The following is an 8,808-nucleotide window of genomic DNA, read 5'->3' as shown; positions in this document are numbered from 1 at the left end:
ACGATATCAATAAAATATCTTTCTTTCCCTTTCCTTTTGCTGAGGTGATGAAGAGATACTGCAACAGTGAGGGGAGGGATGACTTACTGGGTGTCTAGTAATGAGAAATAAGATGGGAGGGTGGGGCGGTTAGTTTCTTGTCTTTTTTGTTCGTGGTTTCTTTCCTTGATTCTTCCTTCCTTTCTTTCCTTCTTTCATTTTCTTGCATTCCTTCCTTTTCACTATTCTTTTTATTGATTCTTCCTGTTCTTCATTTCCTCCTTTTCATGATTGATTCCCGAAACCTGTAGTTCTTCCTTTCATTTTTTTATATTTTTTTATATATATACTTTCTTTAATGTGTTCACACGTACGTGCACCCGCACACACACACACACACACACACACACACACACACACACACACACACACACACACACACACACACGCACGCACGCACACACACACACACACATAACTATAAGTCGAACCCACAAACAGAACTTATGCATGCTTTTGTGTGGCTACACTTGCACAAATCTCCCACAGTCCACACACACTCATAATTATGGACACAATTCCCAACCCACCACTCCCCACTCCCACCCCACCCGCACACATAACAGCACCCATGACAGCCATACACATACCAAGGCACGCACGCATACACATACTGCCACAGCTTTGCCGCAAAAAGGTGTGGGAAAAGATCCCCCAGGTTGTGAACATAACGTGTGCACATTACTGTTCAGTCTACTGTACTTGTGAAAACCCACTGAGACCCTGTTCCATTTTGAAGAAATCTGCGCATTGTTTGTTTGGAGGTCAGGCCAGTATTCCGTTGATTTGCAATGGTCCTGATCACATTTCTCCTCACCTCCGCACTCTACATTGGTTCCCCATTGAAGCGAGAATTAAATTACAAAGTTGCGTGTCTCTGCTTTTCTGCTTTTCACTCCGCAGGACTTACATATCTTTCTAACCTTATCAGTGTTTACACCCCCGCAAGAAATCTCCGCTCTTCCTTTGTTACCTTTTGAAACTTCATCGTGTCAGTACAAGAACCTATCGCGAACGTTCTTTCTTCTTTGTTGCTCCTCACATTTGGAACAACCTTCCTCATCATATCCGCGCATCTGATTCTATTTCTGCTTTTCGCTCATCACTAACAACTCGTCTTTTTAAAAACTATCTACAAGTACTCTCAGCTTCCTTGTTCTCCAACACCACCCATGTCAGCTTGCTTTGGATGTATGGAGTGGGAAAGGGAGAGTGTGTGTAGGGAGAGGGGAGGAGGGGTTTTGAGAAAGAGTAGTCATGAATGATTTATGTAACTTGTAAAATTTCTTCTTTCATGTAAAGCGCCGTGACCTCTTTAAGAGAAAGGGCGCTATATTATTATTATTATTATTATTATTATCATTATTATTATAGTCCGTGCCCTTGTTGTGAGGGACCAATGACAACCGACCACATCCTTCAAGACTGTACGACGCATGCAGCATCCGGGAGGAAGTACTGGCCAACACCGACAGCAGTGGAAGCCAAGCTGTACGGCGCCCTGGAGGAGCTGCGACGGACGGCAGCCTTCATCGAGGACACCGGGCCGCTCTTCTAATGGGAGGCGAACGAGGAAGAAGAAAATAGTCCGTGCTCTACCTTTCAGGCCAGATTCAAGGCTGCCCCCCCCCCCTCTCTCTCTGTCTCTCTCTGTCTCTCTGTCTCTGTCTCTGTCTCTGTCTCTGTCTCTGTCTCTCTCTCTCTCTCTCTCTCTCTCTCTCTCTCTCTCTTAGAAAACTAAAATACGAAGAAGAAGAAGAAAAAAAGATAAGAATCAGAAAGAAAAAAAAAAGATTGAATTAGAGAGTGGCGCAATGAATGAAGAAAGAAAGAGGGAGAAGTTCAAGGACAATCTTCAAACAAAATGTTCGTTTCAAGAGGCTACAACACACCAGTCAGTCAATTAAATCAATTTCGTACGAAGTGAAACGTTTCCTACTGGGAATTTTTGCCGTACATATTGATGACAAACGAAGATCTGTGGGAGCGAGCGGGACAGGAACCAGTGGCCAAGCAGATATTGCGGAGGAAGTGGGGCTGGATCGGACACACACTCAGGAAGCCAGTGTCCAGCATCACACACCAAGCCCTGACCTGGAACCCGCAGGGAAAGAGGAAGAGAGGCCGGCGTCGAAACAGCTGGAGGCGAGATACCGAGGCAGAGCTGAAGCAGCAAGGGACCAACTGGACTGGAATGGCCAGAACAGCCCAGAACAGAGTGCGATGGCGAGGGGTCGTCGATGGCCTATGCTCCACCAGGAGCGATGGGCAAAATGAATGAATGAATGATTGATGACAAACATGAGCTGACGTCAACAAATAACCAACTGCTCTTGCTCTTTTTTTCTTCTTTTTCTTTTTCTTTCTTTCTTTTCTTTTCTTCAAAGTTTGATTTCTCTTCCTCCATTAATGACCCCAACTAAACCGTTCGTTCTTCTGCTCTTAACTCTCTCCATACGAACGGCGAAAGAGACGACGTTAACAGCGTTTCACCCCAATTACCATCATCAAAATATTGCAAGTGGAAGGCTCTTATACTGAAGAGGTGAATGTTGACAGAGAATACCACAATTCCTACGACGGAAGCTAAATGTTGGGTCATTCAGACACCCACTGGACATCCGAGGGGTCTGTGTAGAGGAGAAGAGACGACTGGCCGTACTGAGTGAGTTAACTCTGACCTTTTCTGAAACGCTTTGTACAAAAATCTTGATAACGTAACAGCAGATGACTCAACATCATCACACGATACACACACACACACACACACACACACACACACACACACACACACACACACACACACACACACACACACACACACGCAGAGAGAGAGAGAGAGCACTGAACACTGAAATTTTCAATGTCATTAGCTGAAAAGTTCTAATGACATAGTGGGTACTAATCATAACAAAACAGTGCAAAATAGACAAACTGGAACAGAAAGCAAAAAAGCAGAATTGAAATAACATAAACTAATAAGAGATGTGCGACACTTTGGCACTTTGTCATTTGCTTAAAGTACATGTGACAGGGGGGTAATGTGCCAGTTTTTTTCAATCTTTCGTCTCCAAGGTTTGGACAGTACACAGAAAATAAAGTACGTATAAATCATATCATGAATATTTACGCATGTAACATCGACACACATCATATCAATACAAACACATACTAAAGTACATATAAATCCTGAGATAATCATTTAGATGATGATGATGATGAGAGAGAGAGAGAGAGAGAGAGAGAGAGAGAGAAGCACAGAGAGAGAGTGAGAGAGTGAGAGAGAGAGAGAGAAACGAAAATGAAGAACAATTACAGTTTCAGTTTCAGTAGCTCAAGGAGGCGTCTCTGCTTTCTTACAAATCCATATACGTCTGCCTAGCAGATGCCTGACCAGCAGCATAACCCAACGCGCTTAGTTAGGCCTTGAGAGAACAAATATAAACAGAGGATTATTCAAGTAAGGAAGACAATTGAAATTACGAAGCAACAACAGACTAACAGGAAGACGAACAGGAAAGAGAAGTATGAAAGGAAAAAGGACATACTTACCAAAACGAAACACAAAACCTTCATGGCTCACACGTGTTTCCTGATGATCAACAACCAAACTCCAAAACGTGGAGTGGCTGGGTAGGGGTAGGGGCATGGGGTTGGGGGATGGGGTGGGGGGTTTATAAATGCATACATATACCGTAAACTACCTTGCAAGCGCCCACCCTGTCTTTTGTGCGCAAATTTCACCCACGAGTTAGGGGTGGGCGTTTACTGGGAACTTTACCCTTCGTAGGAGCCCATTCCCTTAATTAGTTTCGCCAGGCAGGCGTGAGGTACTCGATACGTGCGAAGTCCCTCGTTAATCTCGCAAATATCTGTAGGGTTATCGAATTAATGTAGACAATTTAGTATCAGCAGTACACAGTACGCCCACCCCCTTTTTGTTTTTTTTTTCCCTGCTGCAATTTTATTTGTTTACCTATCGAAGTGGATTTTTCTGCAGAATTGTGCAATGGACAACCTTTTTGTTGCCGTGGGTTCTTTTTACGAGCGCTAAGTGCATGCTGCACACGGGACATCGGTTTATCGTCTCATTCGAATGACTAGCGTCCAAACCACCACTCAAAGTCTAGTAGATAGAGAGAAAATACTGGCGACTATGGGATTCGAACCAGTGCGTTCAGATTCTCTTGCTTCCTTGGCGGACGCGTTACCTCTAGGCCATCACTCCACTGGGTTATTATTTCACGATTTTTTCTCTCTAGATTGGGTTGGACGTTTACAAGGTATTTCACTCTGTGTACATTTTTAATACTAAATTGGATTGGGGGTGTGAGTTGGGGTTACACGGTAGTTTACAGTATTTCTATCTATTCACATTTTTGCTCACTGTCAGAAACGAGTGTTTTTTTGAGCTGAGAGTTGAGTGCTGGGAGGGGAACGGTTCCATCTCAAGCAGCCCCACATAGATCGCCGTCGCGTTTCTTTTACAATCATAATAAAGATCTATTCTTTAAGTTTCAAACTTTCCCTGCCTTCATCACAACATTTCGGTTTCGACAAATGGTAACAAAAACTCTGACTAATGCACGTGATAATCACTCCGGACAGACGGCCCGGACGCGTGTCTTTGCCGTAACTCGCCAAGTATGCATATTACGAAAGTCACTGACTAACCGTAATATCCACGCCTTGCAGTATTCTACACCTCATAGAAGATCTTTTATTACAATGCAACTTCAATACAAAGCAGAAGTATTTTCCCTCAACTAAAAAAATAAATAAAATGACTGCTATCAACCTTTATGGCAATACATCAGGAAAAAGAAATGTGCAACGTTTTGTGAATAAGAAATAAAAAAAATGTAACAGTAACCTGACTTTAGAAACGTGTTTGTCTTCTTTATAATGTTTTGTGCCCTTCAAAGAAGTGCACTGTCATTATGATCAGAATGTGTTGAAAAAACTGACTTTTTCCATATTCTATGCCAAACGTGGTACCAACAGACTTCTTCTTCTTCTTCTTCTGCGTTCACTCGTATGCACACGAGTGGGCTTTTACGTGTATGACCGTTTTTACCCCGCCATGTAGGCAGCCATACTCCGTTTTTGGGGGCGTGTGTGCTAGGTATGTTCTTGTTTCCATAACCCACCGAACGCTGACATGGATTACAGGATCTTTAACGTGCGTATTTGATCTTCTGCTTGCACATACACACGAAGGATGTTCAGGCACTAGCAGGTCTGCACATATGTTGACCTGGGAGATCGTAAAAATCTCCACCCTTTACCCACCAGGCGCCTTCACCGTGATTCGAACCCGGAACCCTCAGATTGACAGTCCAACGCTTTAACCACTCGGCTATTGCGCCCGTCGTGCCAACAGACTGAATATTTCCAGCGAAAATGAATTGGATACGCACACGCGAGAGCGCGGACACACAAAGAAACCGAAATACCGTATTATCATACAGACTCACTTTAAGGGTTAACACACACGTCAGTCAACAACAGAAAGAAACCAGCCGCCGTAGCGAAGTGGTTAGCGTCGCGGACTAACGGCTGTGAGGACGCGGGTTCGAATCCCAGCGGGTGTGGGTTTTTCGGCCCCCGGCCGGCTCCTACACAGAGTTAAGTGTGCTATGGGCTTAAGTGGGGAGACTGGGACCACACAGTCGAGTGTCATCCACTTCACGGATGCGTCTTTGGGTGTGTTGCTCTAATTACCTGACCAACACTGCAAGTGTCTGTATCTCTCGGGCCTGGTTGACGCCGGGATATCATTATGAAAGGAAGCGTAGATTACAGCCTTGTCACGTAGTCCCAAACCAAAATGGACCTCCAAAGCAACATCATCATCATCGTCATCGTCATCCTCCTCCTTCAACATTACCAAATAAACAAAAAAAGTCCCAAAGTCTGTGGCCTTTCATGCCCTGCTGTCATGGTGACCTCAGTTTTGATACTCCCCCACTTCCGTGCTTGGGATGAGTCTTGTCAAGGTCTTCAGTGTCGGCGGATTCATGGAGGACTGCCGTTGGAGGGACGTGGTGGCGGTCTCCACGCTGGGAGGGACGCTCACTCTGGCTCCGCGACTAAGCCATTATTGTTGTCAGTAGGGGGCTTAGTTAGTGGTGTCCTAAGTAAGTTAAATCAGAACAGGCACCACTGAACACCACCACTCAGCAGCAATGCAGGGTCTCCTCTGGTGTGTGGCCTCCTAGCGACCTAACATCGATGGTTCCCTGTGGACTGCCGACGCTGAGAATGTGATGGACGAACCCGGGTGTGGATGTATATTGGTGACTCGGAATGAACGGCGTGGGAGTAATGCCACTGAAACGGGGCAGATGACGGGGCAACAACAACCAAAAAACAACAACAAAACAAACAAACAAACAAATAAAAAGTAAAGAAAATATATGAAAAAAGAATGGAAGAGGGTAAAGGAAGGAAGGACAAAAGAACGGAAGGAAAAAGACAGAGAAATACTGAGAACGAAATGATATGACGATGATAATGATAATAGCAACACTACTACTATGACTACTACTAATGATAATAATAATAATAAGGATGATTGCCATTATTATCATTATTAGAAAGATGGGGATGTGATGATGATGATGATGATGATGATGATGATGATGATGATGATAATAGTGATGATGAACAGGAGCTGTAAATAGTTAAGGAAACGGCTATGATTACTTATGTGACGGAGGAGGATGAGAAGAAGAAAAGAATGAATGAATGAACGACAACAACAACAACGACAACAAAAGAAATGAATATAGGAAAGAAAACGGAAGAAAACTGCAAGCCATAAAAAAACAACAACAACAGCAACAACAAAAGAAAGAAAAGAAAGAAAGGCAAGAGAAAAACAGAGACGAAGAGGAAGTAGAAGTCAAAAAAGCCAGACCAAATGATATCACAGACCTAAACCACGTCAGACGAGGTAAGCATTTGATTTGGACAACAATAGAGAGAGTAAGCAGGGGGAATATTCCAAGACAGAAGGAGAAAGAATAAGACATGAGAGCAGGAAAGAAAAGAAAAGAAATAAAGAACAGAGAAGTAAAAAGAATCTGTTAAAACCCACACAGTACATAAAATCATTTGTCAAGAATCCAAACGATCCAATTCATTGGGAGGGAGGGGGGGGGGAAGAAATAAAAAAAACAAAGCGCCGATGATTTTTGATTTCGTCTGAACGGTAATTTGCGCGAACCGCGGTCATAGCTTTTTTTCATTTCTCTCAACATCGTTTCCGTCAGCCGGTCTGCGCAATATCCGGTGTCTGACGAAACCGTGCTTGGAACGTCTGATGCCACTTTTTATTTGTCTGCAAGGTTGGAGAAGGCGAAAAGTTCTGCTGAATCGATGGACTAGACAAGCCTGCCCCCATACCCCCTTTTTTTGTTAATAGTCTGATAGAATTTGGTGCTCTTTCGGATCTTCCGAGGAAAGACTGATTTAGGGAAGTGTGTGTGTGTGTGTGTGTGTGCGTGCGTGCGTGCGTGCGTGCGTGTGTGTGTGTGTGTGTGTGTGTGTGTGTGTGTGTGTGTGTTTCTATGTCGACATGTTTGACTCTTCTCTCAGACTTCCCCCCCCCACCTTCACCTCCACACCTTCTCTCTCTCTCTCTCTCTCTCTGATTTCCAAACAAATCTGATTAAGGAAAAACCCGATTTCGCTCTCCCTGCCGTGTGTATACGTGCCTGGATATTACTTTCTGTCTTTTGCTATCTGTCTCTCTGCTTCTGTCTTTCTGTCTGTCTCTTTCCTTTCTCTAATCTCTCTCACTTTCTCTCTCTCTCTCCCCCCCCCCACCCCCCTCCGCGTTTATGTATATGTTAGTATTACAGCCAGAAGTTTTGAACTTCAAGATATGCATGCATCAGCACAGATTCCAGTTCTACACCACTTCGTCCATCTCCTGTTGCAAGCCCGCAACACAGTGGAACTTCTTTTTTCCCCTGCAGTTTCTGTCATAATCAATAAGGAAACTAACGCGATTTCGGTTTTATTATTCACAAGGCCTGTACTAAGTCAGTTCAGATTGGGTGAAATATATTTCTCTGCCAAACAGGAATTGGGATACTAGTTCGTGGGGACTGGGGGTGGGGTTGGGGGTCTGTTCCCATTTTACGTCACTTGTAATCGTTTAGTTGAAAACGTTATTGGCTCGGAATTGGTTTTTCTGAATGATAGGAATATAACCAAACTGCCAAACTCGTAAACCGATTTCTGCTGATCAAATGTTGTCTGTGGTATCGCTTTGCTTTGCTGTGAATAAAACAAAATGCTGTGCAGAAGAAAAACATCTTCTAGGTAATATTTAGGTCATATTCTTCAGCCGAACGAAAAGATCGTTCACGATGAAAATAAACTTGAACAATATATATAATATTTCTGGATTAGGATGCTTTATTACAAAAGACATAGACAGAGAAGCAAGCTGAGACGGACATTATAGTGGCAGAAGGAGACAAAGAGAGGGACATTCACCGAGAAAAAGAGACAGACAAAATAATGATTAATCAGTCAAAATTTACTGTTGAGGCAGACATCATGGCTTTCAAGCTGTTGTTACTGAAAATCAGAACACACAGTAGCACCCCTTTTGTTTTAAAAAAGCTTACATTGTCTGTGAAAGCTAGAAAATGTCTATTGTATACTGTGTACGTGTGGGTGGGTGGCGTGAGTGGTGTGTTGGAAAGAGAGAGAGGGAAATGAAGAGAGAACGAGAAAGAGGCGGGCGGGAAG

The sequence above is a fragment of the Babylonia areolata genome, chromosome 4 (genome assembly GCF_041734735.1).
Source record: "Babylonia areolata isolate BAREFJ2019XMU chromosome 4, ASM4173473v1, whole genome shotgun sequence".
NCBI lineage: Eukaryota > Metazoa > Mollusca > Gastropoda > Neogastropoda > Buccinidae > Babylonia > Babylonia areolata.
This window is presented reverse-complemented; position numbering follows the sequence as displayed.